The sequence below is a fragment of the Rhinolophus hipposideros genome, assembly GCF_964194185.1.
Source record: "Rhinolophus hipposideros genome assembly, chromosome: 15".
Taxonomy (NCBI): Eukaryota; Metazoa; Chordata; class Mammalia; order Chiroptera; family Rhinolophidae; genus Rhinolophus; species Rhinolophus hipposideros.
In genome coordinates, this window is record NC_138061.1 from 63236236 (window position 1) to 63253012 (window position 16777).

General features: G+C 37.0%; 1 protein-coding gene across 27 annotated transcripts in view; it reads left to right on the top strand.

Moving 5' to 3' along the window:
- The window catches only part of MAPK8 (mitogen-activated protein kinase 8), a 117140-nt gene that overhangs the window by 22979 nt on the left and 77384 nt on the right, over positions 1 to 16777 (top strand). For 8 of the 27 annotated variants that reach the window (XM_081074934.1, XM_081074935.1, XM_081074933.1 and 5 more), the window contains one exon: positions 394 to 511. The exons of the other annotated variants lie outside the window; for them this stretch is intronic. The gene's annotated coding sequence lies outside the window, so the exon portion shown is untranslated. The remainder of the gene's footprint in view (positions 1 to 393; positions 512 to 16777) is intronic. 27 annotated transcript variants of the gene reach the window in all.

Here is a 16777-nt window from a genome sequence, read left to right on the forward strand (position 1 = left end):
TGCTATATCAACTGATTAACTTTGAAAACTGAACTCTGAAATCTGAACGTGATTTAAACTGAAAATTTGTTATTGTTATCCCCAAAGTTGGCAAATAACGTCATTTCTCTCTTTCAGTATGAGATTTTTGTCTTTTCAGTGTCTTTATATCATTTCAGTCACTATTCCTTTCTTCAGTAGACTTAATTTTTTAAGAAATTTTAGATGTACAAAAATGAAAACACATTACAGTTCCATATACGCTGCACCCAGTTTCTCCTATTATCAGCACCTACGTTGGTGTGATACATTTATTCCAATTAGTGAGCTAATATTGACATATTATTATTAACTGAAGTTTGTAATTTATTCAGCTTTCTTTAGTTTTTACCTAATGTCCTTTTTCTGTTCCAGCTGTTCCATCCAGGGTCCCTCCTTACATTTAGTTGTCATATCTCTTTATGTCATCTTGGCTTTGAGTTTTCCAGACGTTCTTTGAATATGTTTGATGACTTTGAGGAGAACTGATCAGGTATTTTTCAGATCCACTTTATTAAAACTTGTCTGATTTTTTTTTTTTTCATTTTTACACTGTGGTTAAAGGTCTGGGGGAGGAAGACAATGAGTAAAATGCCATTTCGTTACATCATAGCAAGATAACTTATTGTTTACATAATTTATGACTGGATGTTGACCTTGCTCGCCTGGCTGAGGTAGTGTTTGTCAGGTTCCACCCCTCTAAAGTTATCCTCCACAAACACACACCCCTTTCCCTACTATATACTTTGGAAGAAGTCACTATTTGCAGCCTACACTTAAAAGAGTGAGGAGTCGTTGCTTCTCGGTCTTTTGGCTAAGATCAAGTGAAGAGTGAGGAGTTATGCTCTCCCTTCTAAAGAGTATAAATTATTTGGTATTATTTGGACAATATAAATTATTTGGAATCCTTGTGCACGAGGGATTTGGCTCTCTTCCCATTTATGCAATTAATGTCAGTATAGATTCATGGATATTTATTTTATACTTTGGGTTATAATCCAATATGACTTTATTTTGTTGCTCAAATTGTTCCTTCCAGCTTTGGCCTTTTGAGAGATCTTTCAGTTGGCTCCTTTGCCCGTTTGACATACCTCCATCAAAGTGGGTGTTTTTTGTGTAAGTTTTCTGACACTATAAGATGCTCCCAGTTCATCTGTATAGTTACGGCCCCAGTTCTGGAGTCATCCATTTCTCCAAAGAGCCCTGTTTCCATTTTTTTGCAGAGGACTGTTAGAAACCAAGATCTGGGTGCTAGTGGTGCTTGTTGCTACTGGGATGTAGTTTCTTTTAGGCACAATCAGCGGACAGAGTGAAGAAATGAGTGTGTGTATATTAACACACATATAAATATGTGTCTATACACATGTCTATAAATATTTCTGTGTATAACCATCTGTGTCTGTATTAAGTTAAATGTGAATTCTTAACTATCTTCAACCCTAACCCATTATTATGTGGATCATTCTGGCATCCTCCCCTTACTGATCAGCCAGTTTCCTCTATCAGTGAGAACCCTGCCTCCCATACCATATGCCATCCGTTTACTTAATTTTTCAGTTCCAGTGTGTATACACGTATTAACAGCGTCAGAATTATTATCTCATACCCAAAGGGAAGCAGCTATATCAACTGGAAGTTTTGTTGTTGTTGTTGAGTCTTTGGAAATTCCTACATACATAATCATGACACCTGCAAACAAAAAGTTTTACATTTTCTTTCACAATCTGTATACCTTTTATTTTAACTTTCTTATGTTACTGCAGTAATTAGAACTTCCAGTATGATACTGAATAGGAGTGGTGAGAGGATTATTCTTGTTCAAATATATGCCTTGTTCCTGACCTTGGAGAAAAAGTTATGATGTTTCTTGTCATTATAACGTTAACTGCAGGGAGGTTTTTTGTTTTTGTTTTGTAGATGGTCATTATCAAATTAAGGAAATTCCCCTCTATTCCTAGTTTTGTGAGTTTTTACAAATGAGTAGGTGTTAGATTTTTGTCAAATCCTTTTTCTTCTTCCATTGTTATAATCATAAGATTTTTCTTTTTTAGTCTGTTGATGTGGTAGGTTACATTAATAGACTTTAGAACCAGCCCTGGCATACCTGAAGTAGATCCTCCTTGGTTGTGGTGTAGAATTCTTTTTATACATTATTGGATTTGATTACTAATATTTTGTTGAAGATTTTTACATCTGTATTCGTAAGAGGTATTATTGTGTAGTTTTCTTGTATTGTCTTTATCTGATTTTGGCATTAGGATAATGCTGTCCTCATTGAATGAGTTAGGGAGTGTTTCTTCTGCTTCTGTTTTCTGGAAGAGATCATAGAGATGATATTATTATTTTTTCCCCTTTAAATGTTTGCTAGAATTCACCAGTGAAACCATTTAGACTTGTTGCTTTCAGTTTGGAAAGGTTAATAACTATTGATTCAATTTTTAAAAACAGATATGGACCTCAGATTATCTATTTCTCTTTGTGTGAATTTTGGTAGATTGTGTCTTTTCCAGAAAGGGTCTGTTTCAGTTGTCAAATTTGTGGGTATAGATTTTTTTCATAATATGCCTTTACTATTCTTTTAATTCCTTTACTATTCAGTACGATGTCCCCTCTTTCATTTTTTTATATTGATAATTTGTCTTCTCTCTTTTTCTTGCTTAGTCTAAAGTTTTATCAGTTTATATTTTCAAAAGACCAGCTTTTGTTTTCATTATTTTTTTCTATTTTCCTGTTTTAAGTTTTATTGATTTCTGCTCTAATTCTTACTGTTCTTCCTGTTCTAGGTGTCGTTATTCTTTTCTTTTTGATGCTCAGCTGTCCCGGGTTTGGCCAGTGGGAACTTCCTGAGATGATTGCTCTATCGTTTTTGTCTGATCTGGTTGGTCATTGAGTGTGTTTCCTTGCTTTCTGGCAGAATAAAATGTCTGCATTTCAACTTGTACTTACCCTGCCTCAACGTGGAATACTCTATTAATTTAGGAAATTGGTTTCAGTCTTAATTTTACATAATTGTTCATTTCTTTCATTCAAACTTTGAACAGATTTGCAACACAGGATCAACCTTTTTGCTTTTCTTTGGTAGTCTGCAGAGCAACCGAGGCTTCCTGTTCATGCTAGTCCCTCCTTATTTCAAAAACAGAACATTTTTCTGTTCAGTTTACATAGGCATAAAGACACTTTAAATTACACATATCCAAATTGTTTTATGAAGTCCGTGAAAGTGATTTGTACTTTAGCACTTTGGACTCTTGCTATGTTACGAGATAATTGACCAGCACACTACTGTACCTTTTTTAAGAAACTAGAAAATTGAGTGTATACAGTATTCTGAATTATCTGATTTGGCTTTTCTGCATCTCTACAATTATTTTATTGTTTATGTTCAACCTGTTTGAACTTTAACTTCAGGGTTTTTATGTTCTTTTTCTTTAACAAATATTTACTATGCGCCAGCAACACTTTACAAATATTAACACATTTAATCCTTTTAACAACCTTGTAGGTAGATATTATTTATTCTCCTACCCTCTCTTCCATTTTGTAGATGGAAACTGAGGCAGATAAATTAAGTAAATTTCCCAGAGTGGTGGGAATCTGAATCCAGATGGTCTGCCTCAGAGTCTGGGTTTTTTGTTTTTTTTTAAATTTATTTAAGTCTGGGTTTTAACCACTGTTTTGTGCTGCCTTTCCTCTGCTGGTTACGTGGAAGAGTTGTGTGGAATTCTGAATCTTGTTCTCCCCTTCTTTGTATGTTAATTATGGTGTGATGGGCACCACTCCTCGTACGGTAATGCCTTGATATGGCCTTGCAGACACCAGTTATTTAATAATAGAATTTTGAGATTCCTAATTGGAAGAATTCAGAGCTTGTACTTCATTCCTTTGAGTTACCGGCCTTTTGTTGCAATTCGTTTTGGCCAAGAGACATACATTTTCATGGATAGTGATTATCTCCAAAAAGATTGAGGTCTCTTTTAAAAAAAGTTTATTAAATCCATTTAGAGTATGACTTTTAAAATAGTATATTCTGTGATAACATGAAAAGAAAGTGAACACACTTCATAAGGTAGAGAGAACTAAATATTTGTAACAGGTATATTTGTGTACATAGTTCCTGCTGGGATCATTATTTTATGAGAACGTATATTACTGGAAGTCCTAGATTCTTGGATCGCAATTCTATATTCCAGTTCTTTGATATGTGAACATGAGGTCCACTGCCTTTTATTTCCTGGTGTAATTTTCTCCTTGTTCTCTGCCTCCTTGTAGTTACTAAGACCTGCTGGTTTCCTAAGGTCAGGGCACATTCCTTTTGAAAGAATATTATCCATTGCTAATGAAAGAAAGAAAATAGCAGGAAGCACTTTTTCATTTACGTTTTTAAAATTAAATGCAAATACATAAACATGGAATGTTGGGGGAAAATAAAATAAAGATGAAAAGACCAAAACTACCCATAATCTTGCTAATAATATTTTGCTGTATTACTTTCCATATATTTTATGCATGTGTGAGATAGATTATATGTTGTCATGTACACATGCTTACATATACATTTAGATGTTTATAAGGGATCCCAAAGTAGTATTAGTATACATGAATTGGGGACTACTTTAGTGATAACTGCTTTGATTTGATTGGGGATAAAACCCAAAAAAGTAGATTTTGTTTAAAAGAAATCTGTTGCTTAACAGAGCAAGAGTTTTTATAAGATAAGATTTGCAACACGTCTTTGTACCTTAGTCTACCAAGGTTTGTTACCATCTTTTAACTTTCTTCTAACAGTGGAAAATACAGGAAGGGGTTTTAAGGGTTCCATGAAATCAAAACCGTTTTCATAGTAATTTGTTATTTGCCTTTTTCATGCTTGTTCTCAAGAGTTTTCCAGAAACCACGTGACCTGACCTGTGATGTGGCAGCAGAGTGAATGCAGAAACACATACGAGAATCCAGCTGTCTGAAATTAAGCCAGGCAGGAAAGGGATTTGTGAAACAGAGGTACTCTTCTCACTGGAATTAACAAAAAAAAAAAATAGTTATTTTCTATCATAATGCTAGTAATATTAACATGTAATAGGTTTGTTATTGTTTTTTTATTAAGTTTAAAAAATTTTAAATGCTCAGTTTTAATGTCTAATATAGCAAATAATGATATAATCCACATAAACAAAAGTCCTTTGGGATCTTCAATAACTTTGAAGAGCATAAGGGGTCCTGAGACCAACAAGTTTAAGAGTTGCTACATTACATAATATCAAAAAAATCATTTGTTGATTTCACTTCTTATCAGAAAAATCCTGGGAAGCTTCAAGGCTCACAGCAGCAGGTACAAATTTTCCAAGTTTTTAATTTTCACTCGATAGTTTGAATTTTATTGTTGGAAGTAAATACTATCATTTGTTTTCCCTAAAGTAATAGGTTCATTTTGTTCCTTTTCAAGAAAATGTCTTCCAGTTACCCTAGTCCAAGTAATAGTTTGTCAGTCTTTCTTTTAAGTAAAAATGGTGTTCCGTGAAAAAGTGGCTCACAACTCATATAGTGACACATGCTTTTTCTTCAAGCAGCCGTTATTTTTCAGGATACAGCAGGAGTGCTTATATGTACTTGCCATGTCATCATACAGATAATTTGGATATTCCTTTTTAATAGTACATCAAAATTCAACAATTTCACTGCATTGTGAAATCTGAAATTATATGAATACATTTTTCATACTCTATGATATTAATATTTAAATCCTTTGGTCTGTTTTGCATTTAAATGATCTTTTACCCATGCATCAATCATTTGAAAAACACTGGCTCAGTGAGCTCTGCAGATCTCCTAAATGTTGTTATATATCATTGCCATAGTGTGTTATGAGGGCTTACAGGGCAGTCACCAAAACCCCATCTGTCTCAGGTATTCAGGTGTCAAAATGTACACAATTAACAATTTTTTTTTCTTCACAATTAACAATTTTGAGGAAAAAAATTGTTGTCTAAAGCCAGACTGATCATTAAAAAAAGAGACAAGCCACAAATTATATCTAAATTGAAGAGGGACATCACAACATATCCTGCCGACTAAGGGAATATTGTAAACAAATACATACTAATGATTAAACAACTTAGGTGAAATGGACAAATTCTTTTTAAAGATGTGCATTACCAAGACTGATAAAAACGAGAAAGGTGTGTATTTATTAGAAATTGAATTTGTAATGGGATACTTTCATGCATGCAGTGTGGTTCACAAGGGAACACTCATTCAATGGGACCACTAATCCTAAAGCAATGATTCTTAAACTTTTTAGTCTTGGAATAGCTTCATATTCTTAAAATTTGTTGAGGATCTCAAATAGGTTTTTCTTTTGTGGGCTATGTCTATCAAAATTTACCTTATTAGAAATTAAAATTATGAACTTTAAAATATATCAGCTTATTTGCAAAACAACAGGAAGTTAACATAAATAACTTTTTAATGAAAGTAACTTTTCTGACAGAAAAAATAATGTAATCTATGAATCACAGGTCTCTTAGCATCTGGAAAACTGCATTTGTGAGAGGATAAGAGTGAAAAAGGCAAATAACAGGTATTTTTGTATTGACATTTTGTCTTTAAGCACTTTACAGCTGTAGTTTCCTTGTCTCTGACATGTATAGTTTCCGAAGAGAAGTCTGTGGTAATTTTTATTCTTGTTTCTGAATGAGTTCTGGGAATTGTTCATCTTTTGCTCAGACTTATGCTGAGCATAGTGGAGTTTTGCCTTATGCTATGTATATTAGTATTCAGCCAAAGACCGGAGAGGACCCCTGCGCTGATTCCTGGAGCTCAGTCCCCTCTGATTAGCTCTCCTCTCTCTACTCTGCCCTCAAAGACTCCAGTCATCTCATCTTCCTGATCTGGCTCCTCATCCCAGTGAAACTGTTATGCTCTGTTTGGTGTGGCCCTTTCTGCACAGTGGTTTGGAAATGGCCCCCAATCAGAATGACAGGGCAGTCATAGGGCTTAACTAATTTGCTTCCCTCTTCTAGGGTTGAAGACCTAATCTCTTGTCCAGTATCTGATAACAGTATCATATTTTCTCTACTTTCTAATTACTGAAAGGATAAATCTGATCCCAATACTCCATCATGACAGAAGCAGAAGTCAACTTTATTATTTTTAGAGTTGTTTCAAGAACTATTGTTTTAAAAGAACTGAACATAGTTTAAGTGGGTAATACTGGACAATGAAATATTTTTCTTTAGGAAAATCTAAATCGCTGTGGATCAGGGTTAAAATATTAGTAGCCTCAGTAACTAAATATAAAAAGGAAAGCAAGGGCCGGCCTGGTGGCTCAGGCGGTTGGAGCTCCGTGCTCCTAACTCCTAGGGCTGCCGGTTCGATTCCCACGTGGGCAGGTGGGCTCTCCACCACAAGGTTGCTGGTTCATCTCCTCGAGTCCCGCAGGGGATGGTGGGCTGTGCCCCCTGCAACTAGCAACGGCAACTGGACCTGAAGCTGAGCTGCGCCCTCCACAACTGGGACTGAGGGGACAGCAACTTGAAGCTGAGAGGCATCTTCCACAACTAGGATTGAAGGGACAGCATCTTGACTTGGAGGAAAGGCCTGGAAATACACACTGTTCCCCAGTGGAGTCCTGTTCCCCTTCCCCAATAAAATCTTAAAAAAAAAAAAAAAAAAAAAAAAGGAAAACAAGATAGGTCAGGTGACTTCTAGGACACTGATACTGGAAGTAATAGATTTCATGTTTCATTTGTTCAATTTGCAAGTATTATTGGGTGCTTCCTATGTGCCAGGCGCTGTGCTTAAGCATTCAGTATACAGAATGAATAAAACAAGAATTCCCTGCCTTCTTGGAGTGGATAGTCTGGTGAAGAGAATCAAACACAAAAGTAAGTGAACAGTGAGAACTCTGATAAAATACAGTGGAGGAGAACATGGTGTCATGGAAATGTATAAGGGCACCCAGTTTAGATTGCAGAGTTGGGAGCTGAGCTGAAACTTGAGATTTGAAGGATGAGCAGGAGCTTATAGTAGTAAGGAGAGGAAGTAGGTTGAATAAAACACGCACAGAGCAGTCTAGGCCGAGGGAAGGCTTATGCAGAAGCTATCAGGAGGGGTCTTGCACATCCCAAGAGCCTGAGGGAAGGCTAATGTGGTAGTTGGGAGCAGAGTACCATTTGCAGAGGCAAGGAACACCGGAAGAGGACGAGGTTCTGTTTTGGGAGATGCTGAATTGGAGGTGCCTTTGGAACATCCAAATGGAAATATCACATAGGCAGTCAGGTTTGAAATCAGAATGAGAGATCGGAGTTGAAAGTACATTTGCATCTATTTTATTGAGGTAGTGATTGCTGTGTGTGGGGGGGTGAAATTAACCAGAGGAAAGGAATATAACCAAAGGAATATAGAAAGAGAAGTTCCCCCTTTTAATGTCCAGGTAGAGAGGATGGTGACTCATTAAAGAAGCCAAAGAAGAACTGATTTCAGCAAACCAGGACAGTGAATTATTAAAGAAGCTACAGAGTGATAGTTTCCTGTGGCTGCTTGAACAACAGAAATGTATATATTCTCTCATAGTTGCAGAGAGGAGAAGTGTGAAATCAGTAGGTGTTGGCAGTGTCGTGCTCCCTGCAGAGCTGCTTCCAGCTTTGGGTGGTTGCCAGCATTCCTTGACTTGGGGCCACACCTCTCCAGTCACTGCCTCTGGTCACATTGCCTCCTCCTTTTCTGTGTTTCAGTCTCCCTCCGCCTTATAAGGACATTTGTGATGGCATTTAGGGTACACTTGGATAATCCTGGATAATCTCATCTCAAGAGCTTTAATCATATCTGCTAAAGCTTTGCTCTGTTTTTACCTACGCAACACTTCTAATACCAAATGTATGGGTTTTTCCCTCATACCAACCAATTCTCCAACTCTCCAGACACCCGTTGGGTGTCCTACAATTTAATTGTGACACTAACTACCAGAATTAGTATACACACCACAGGTTAAGGGTTCAGTCCCACAAGATTACCGCCACTTCAGATGCCAGTTGCAAGTCTGGGCCACTGGAATTTCTGACCAAATGACTCCAAAGTCGAAGTGGGGGTGGTTCCCCATAACCTGTTCCCTCAGGTTTGATAATTTGCTGGAAACAGCTGACAGAACTCAGAAAAGCACCTTACATAGTATTACTGGTTTATTGTAAAGGATGCAACTCAGACCAGTCAGATGGAAGAGAGGCACAGGACAGCCGTGGGGAGGAGGAGTGTGTGCAGCTTCCGGGGCCTCTATGAGCACGCTCCCCTCCCAGCCCCGTGCTGTGGTCACCAACCTGGGTGCTCTCCGAACCCTATCGTTTAGGGGTTTTTATGGAGGTGCCATTACGTAGGTACATTTGATTCAATCACTGGACATTGGTGATTAGTTCAATCTCCAACCACTCTCTCCTCACTGGAGGTCTCCAGTAGGGTTGGAAGCTCCAACCCTCCAATTTTGCCTTGGTTCTGCTAGCAATTAGCATTCACCTATGAGCTCCCAGCCACCAGTCATCTCATTAGCATACAAAAGACACTCTCTTACCACTCCAGAGATTCCAAGCATTTTAGGAACTACATTTAGGAACCAGGGATTACACCAAATATGTACTTCTGTGTCACATTCAACATACAACATCAGCCCCAAGGATTAGGGACTCATATCTTTGGGAGAGCATATTTCAACCTACGACACGAGAGAAGAGTGTTTCAAGGATTTAATTGATCAACTATGTCCAGTACTTCTGCAAGATCAAGTTAGATGTGAATTGTACAGCATAGAGAATAGAGTCAATAATAATGTCATAACTATGTATGGTGCCAGGTGGGCATTAGACTAGTCAGGGGGATCACTTCATGAGTTATGTAAATATCTAACCACTATGCTGTACACCTGAAACTAATATAATATTGAATGTCAACTGTAATTGAAAAATAAAAATTAAGTTAAATGTGGACTGCAAAATATCACTTTGGTAATCTTAGAGAGAGACCTGTTTGATGGCGGCAGAAGCCAGGTTAGGGGATGTTAATTAAGAGTGTATATAAGGTGTTTGGGTGGCTAGAAGTTACAAGACTTCTTGTTTGATAGCCTCTCTTCTGTGAGGAGAAGGAAATGATAGGGATTAGAGGTTTGAAGAGAATGAAGAAATAAATGTAGGGAGTGGAAAGTAAAGAGCATTATTGTGATTTCATTGAGGTTGATCATGAAATGATAGTTGTATTTATCTGTCCTATTGGGTTACTTTTTCTGTTTGCACTTGGGCATAAGTATGGAGAAAGCAAATAGCTGGGTTGATCTAGGCTTGGGATTTTGCAAGACAGGAATCTAGGAGGTTAGGGTATTCATGAAAGTATTTTCAACAGAATGGAGCATGGAATTTAGGTTGCCTAAGAAAATAAGTGAATGTAGTAAAAGGAAGATAGATGGGGAGAAGGTAGGAAGTTATGGTACTAGAACCATCTGAGGTTGAAGGATATGCAGGTGGTTTATAAGTCGGCTACCAGAGATTGTAGTAAGAGGGGTATACCTGAAACACATTTTCTGCAAGTGCGTCAGTGTTGAACTAGATCCCCAAGTAGTAACCACAAGAATTAGTGGCTAGGGTTCTGTGGAGAAATTGATTGTTGTAGATGAGGATGTCAAAGAACTGAAAAACCATTGTTTTGGAGAGTTTGGTCTCAAGGATGTTGTTGTCACGCAGATGATAGCAGGGCTTAGCGTAAAGGGGAAGACTTTAGGTAGGTGTGACTGTTCTCAGCAAATGAGGAGGGTGACTGGGAGGTTAGTGGATCATAGCAACAAGGAGGGAGACTGGGTGTTCTAGCTGAGTAACATGGGCTTTAAAGGAGCAAGTTGTGTGTGTCTTACAGGCTTTTGGGAAGGGTGGTAGAGCTGGGCAGTAGGCAAGATACCTGCACCACCATTGGAGAGAGCAACATGTGAAGGGGTGTTTTGAGAGCAGACAGGGTTTAATTTCAGAATAAAGAAGCTAAGCAAATGCTTAGAAAAAAGATTGAGGATGTAGAGGAATTTGGAGCTGCATTTCTGGTGGCTCCACAGAAGGGTTTCAGAGGATGAGGAGGGGAGGCCTTGGTCCCGTTCAGAGGTGTAGAAGTCCACGGGGATGACAGTGGTGGCATTTGCTTGGGCAGTAATTTTTTTTTTTAATGAAATGAGGAATGAGAGTCATGATGTATTATTTTGTCTCATTCTTTTCTTTGAGATGGTGGCAGCTAGGCCCAGTTCCAAAAATAACTAACTTGACCTGAAGTAAAAGCTTCAGTTGATTGCAGTCTTAATTTGCCTCACAAGGCAAGTACTGCAGCTTTTATAGCTTTTCCTTACTGCTGTTTGCAAGAGAAGGCAGTAGGGAGATGGAAGTGAAAGAGGCAGAGTAACGATGGTGATGCCTTACATAAAAGTCTATTGGAAAATGTGCTACAAATTTATCATTTACAAACCTGGATTATTGGATATGTGGGTTTGTAATATTTGAATTCTAGGTGGATTACCCACTGAACATAGCACGTTTCTGGTGTACCCCCAATCTCTCCAGTTACCCAGGATACATTTAAGGAATACAAGTTGAAGAGTTGGTAAAATAGAACAATATCAGAATAAACAGAAGGTCACCTGATGGTTATTATCGGTAAAATATGGTCCAGCTTAAGCTTAGAAAGTTTAGGGTAACAGATTTGCTCCTCTATATACATTTGTAAAACTGCACAGATTTTGTGAGCTAGTTTTGAGTTTCGAGTTTACATGTTCTAGTACTATTTATAACTCCCTGTTGTCTTTATTCCTAAAGAGCTACTCCCCATTTAAAATTGCTGCCAAATTGGCCATCTGCTTTTGGTTTCCCACTAGTTAATTAGTTTTTCATCATGTATTTAACCAAAGCAATTCTTCTATTCATTCCTGGAATATCTCGTTGGTAGCCATTGTCAGCATACACTTCTAACTGGCAGACTGTTTGGTAACTAGAATCTCATTGTTGATGTGTTCTCTAGCCTCACAGTGCTGCAAAATTAATCTTCGTGATTAATTCAAATTCAAAATGTATTAACTGTCTTCTGTACACAAGGTGCAGTGTGCTAAATACTTTGAGAAACTTTTTTTAAAAGTAAAAACTTTTCTGCCTTCCAAATGCCTATAGTCCCATGGAGAGAGAGCATGTATGTAAATATACCAAAATCATGTAGTTTTAATTGCTGACACAAGTTAAAATGCTGTAGGAGTTCAGGAATTTTAGACAAGATTGTGATAGGATTTTTCACGTCTCTCATTCTGTTTTCTACTCTGACCACTAAAATCCAGATAGAGTCAAAAAACAAGATCTGGATAACTTTTGATAAAAGAAAATCATATAAAATAAAATGATGGAGAAAGGTTAAAAGTTAAAAACAATTTCTTGAACGTTTAAAAAAAAGTTATGAAATTGTAAAGGAAACCAATGATGATGATGATGATGATGATGATGATGATGTAATATCAGATGTGGTAGAATTCAAGGCATAAAATAGTAAACAAAACAGAAAGTGTCTTTTTTTAATTGATGGATTGTAGTAGGAGACTTTGACACTTATCTCTGAGAGTAAAATATGCCGAGAATAAACAGTAGGAAATATTAGAGCTTTAGATAAATTTATCAGGAACTCCCAGTTTCATGGCATGATCCAGTATTTCTGTGAATTCCCCAATTTATTTCCTTAAGGTCGACTCTGTTAAGTATTGGATGCTTCCTCAGTTTGGCTTGTGAGTCAGCCAGTAAGCAAGCCTTTGGGTTCTTTATTATTTTCTGCTAGAAAGCCAATCCTAAATATTTTGTAAAATAAGTAAGATGACCCAGTACTTGTTAAGGGGAAGCCACGTGAGTGAAATGAATTAGGAACATTTCTTTGAGTTCAAGATCAGATTTTTTTTTTTTAACACATGCACACACACCCTTTACCAAGCCTAACCCTGAAGAAAATATAAAGGTAAATTTAAAAGTGACAGCAATATTAGACTATTACTTCCAGAAAAATGGAATAGATGTACTTTTTTTTTCCCTGTTTCTCCATTATATACAGCAAAAAAGCCTTTGCCATGTATAAAACAAATACAAGAGTTTGAAAAGTGGAGAGAAGAGGGTAGATCGGCTTAGGACCTCAGGACCCAAATAATATGACAGCAAAATTTCTGAATTCTCTTATTGCCTCCTATATTTTAGAATGGGTGTATAGAGGCTGGCAACCCAGAAATGTTGGGCGCAGACAAATAAAAGCCCCAGGGAAAGTCTGTCTTCTCTAGCCAAGGACCAGGGAAAGGATAACTTCATGTGACAGAGCTTTTAAACAGTAATCACTCAACCCCAGCCAAATACACAGAAGAAAATCACCCTGATTTTCAAGTGGGGCTCTAGACTTCATCCCCCTTAGGTGTAGCAAGGGAACGCCTCCCACCAGGGTGTCAGTGGAGGTGACATGGGGAGAGGAACCACGCACTTCTCCTAGCAAGGGTGTGTTAGTGATGATCCTGAACTCTAACCTTCACCCAGTCCCAAGAAAGAGTCCATCCTTCCCTCCCCCTCACCTGTGGTCAGCAGAAACCTATTGAGGAGCTTGCATTTTCACCCTGCCAGACAGTAGTAATGCAACTGTGTCCTTCCTCACCAGAGCAATGTCAGAGGAAGCTTGCTAGAGTAGAATATTTAAATAAGATCCAGAGTCTCATAACATAATACCTCAAGGCTCCATGTTTCAACTGAAAATATCTTCTGTCAAGAACCAGAAATATGTCAGCTCAAATTTAAAAAGGCAATTAATACATGCCAGCACCAAGATAACACAGAGGTCAGAATAAACTGACAAAGATTTTAAAATAGCCATCAGAAAATGTTTCAACAAACATACTTAAATGAAAAACCAAATTCTCAACAGTCTCAGCAACTTTGATGAAATGAAAAAAGCTGTTTAGAAAGCACAAGCTGCCACAACTTATACAAAATGATACAGATAATTTAAATAGCCTTATAACTGTTAAAAACATTAAATTTGTAATTTTAAAATGAAAACCAGAATTGAATGGTCTCATTGGAGCTGTGCCAAATGCTTTAAGAATTCACACTATTTCTACACGATCTCTTCTAGGAAATACAAGATGAAGGAACCCTTCCTACTTCATTTTATGAAACTGGTATTAACCTTGCTACCAAGACCAGGCAAAGACAATAGCAAAAAAAGAATACAGACCAATATCTTTCATAAGCATAGAAGAGAAAATTTCTTAACAAAATATAGGTAAATATAATTCAGCAATATGTACAAAATAATACACTATGACCAAGTGGACTTCATTCCAAGAATGCAAGGTTGGCTTCATATTTGAAAATAAGTCAATATAGTGACCTGTATTAATAAGATATTGAAGAAAAATCACACAATCACATCAATTGTTACAGAAAAAGCATTTGACCAAATTTAGTATCATTCATTACTAAAATCTCAGAAAACTAGAAATAGAGGGGCACTACCTCAATTTGATTAAAAAAAAAAAAAAGTACAGAAAACATGCAGTTAATGTCATACTTGATGAAAGAATGCTTTCCTGCCTAGGTTGGGAACCAGGTGGCAAGGATATTCATTCTCACTGCTCTTACTCATCGTAGTGAGAGTTCCAGCCAGCACAATAAGATATGGGGGTGTGAGGCAGGAAGGCATACTGATTGGAAAGGGAAAAATGAGACCGTTCCTGTTTCCTATGAAGTGATCTTATGTGTAGAAAATGCCAAATAATGTTAAAAAAAAAAAGCCTGTAGAGCTAATAAGTGAGTTCAGCAAGACCAACATGCAAAAATTAATTTATATACTCTAGCATTGAACATGTGGAAATGGAAACTGAAAATACAGTACCATTTGCAGTGACTTCAAAAAAATGAAAGCATGTGTAGGACTTGTATACAAAAACTGTAAAATGCTGATGAAATAAATCTAAGACCTAAATAAATGAAGACGCATACTTTGTTCATAGGTTGGAAGACTCAACATAGTATAGAAGTCTGTTTTCCCTAATTGGATATAAAAGTTAAACAAAAATCTCAGCAAAATATTTTTATAGGTATAGAGAAAATTATCCTAAAATTTATATAGTAAGACAAAGGAATTGGAGTAGCTAAAACAATTTTGGAAAATAAAAAGAAGAAAGTGGGAAGAATCACTTGATTTCAGGACTTTATTATATAGCTAGAATAATGAAGACAGGGTGGTATTGGCATACACATATGCCTATAGGTCAACGGAACAGACTAGAAACCCAGAAATAAAGGCCAGTTGATTTTTGACAGATGCAAAGAGATTGGAGGAAGGATAGTCTTTACAACAAATGGTGTTGGCACATTTGGATAGCCATAGGAAACCAGGTAAACTTGAACCTGAGCTTCACACCTTATATACAAATTAACTCAAAATTGATCATAAATTTATTTATTTATTTATTTATTTTATTTATTTATTTTTTTTGATCATAAATTTAAATGTAAAACCTAGGCCATAAAACTTTTCAAAGACAACGGGAAAGTCTCTGGGACCTACGGCTTGGTGAAGAGTTCTTGGACATGACCCCAAAAGCACAATTCATATAAGAAAAAAATACCAATAAACTGTCCTTCACGAAAATTAAAAACATTTGCTCTGTGAAAGACCCTGTTAAAAGGATGATAAGACAAGCTGTGTTTTGGCAGAAGATACTAGCAAACCACATGTCTGACAAAGGATTCATAATTAAAATATATAAAGAACTCTTAAAACTCAACAGTAAAAAAGAAGTCCAGTTAGAAAATGGGCAAAAGACATGAAGAAACATTTTACTGAAGATGTATAGATTGTAAATACGCACATGAAAACATATTCAGCATCACTAGCCATAAAGGAAATGCCAATCAAGATTATGGTGAGAGATTTCCACACACCGATTAGAACCATTAAACATGTGACAATACCAAATGCTAGCAAGGATGCAGAGAAACTGGTCTCATACACTGCTGCTAGGAATGTAAAATAGTACAGCCACTTTGGAAAACAGTCAGGCAGGTTTTTAAAAAACTAAACACACTTATCACATTACCCAGCAATCACACTCCTGGGCATTTATCCCAGAGAAAGGAAAACTGTCCACACAGAAACGTGTACATGATTTTTCATCACAGCTTTATTTGTAACAGCCAGAGACGACTAAAATGTCCTACAATGGATGGGTGATTAAACTCATCTGTGGTGTATCCATACTGTGAAATACTACTCAGCAATAAAAAAAGGAATGTGGTATGTGCAACCAGTTGGATAGATTTTAAAGGCATTTATGCTGAGTGAAAAAAGGCACTCTCAAAAAGTAACTGTATAATTCCATTTGTATAATACTCTGGAAATGGCAAAATTATAAAAATGGAGATAACAGGTTAGTTGTTAGCAGAGGTGAAGGTGGGGCCGTGGCGAGGGGGGTGGATGTGACTGTAAAGGGCAGTCCTTGTGCTGATGGGCTGTTCTGTATCCTGATTGTGACGTAGGACTCTCACAGATCTGCACGTGGTAAAGTCATCCAGAACTATCCACACACTTTGTACCACGGTCAGTTTTCTAGGTTTGATTTTATATTGTAGTACAGTAAGATGTAACCTTTGGGGAAACTGGGTGCAGGGGACATGGGAACTCTTTGTACTACCTTTGTACTACCCGTAAATCTATTATTTCACAATAAAATATTAAAAGG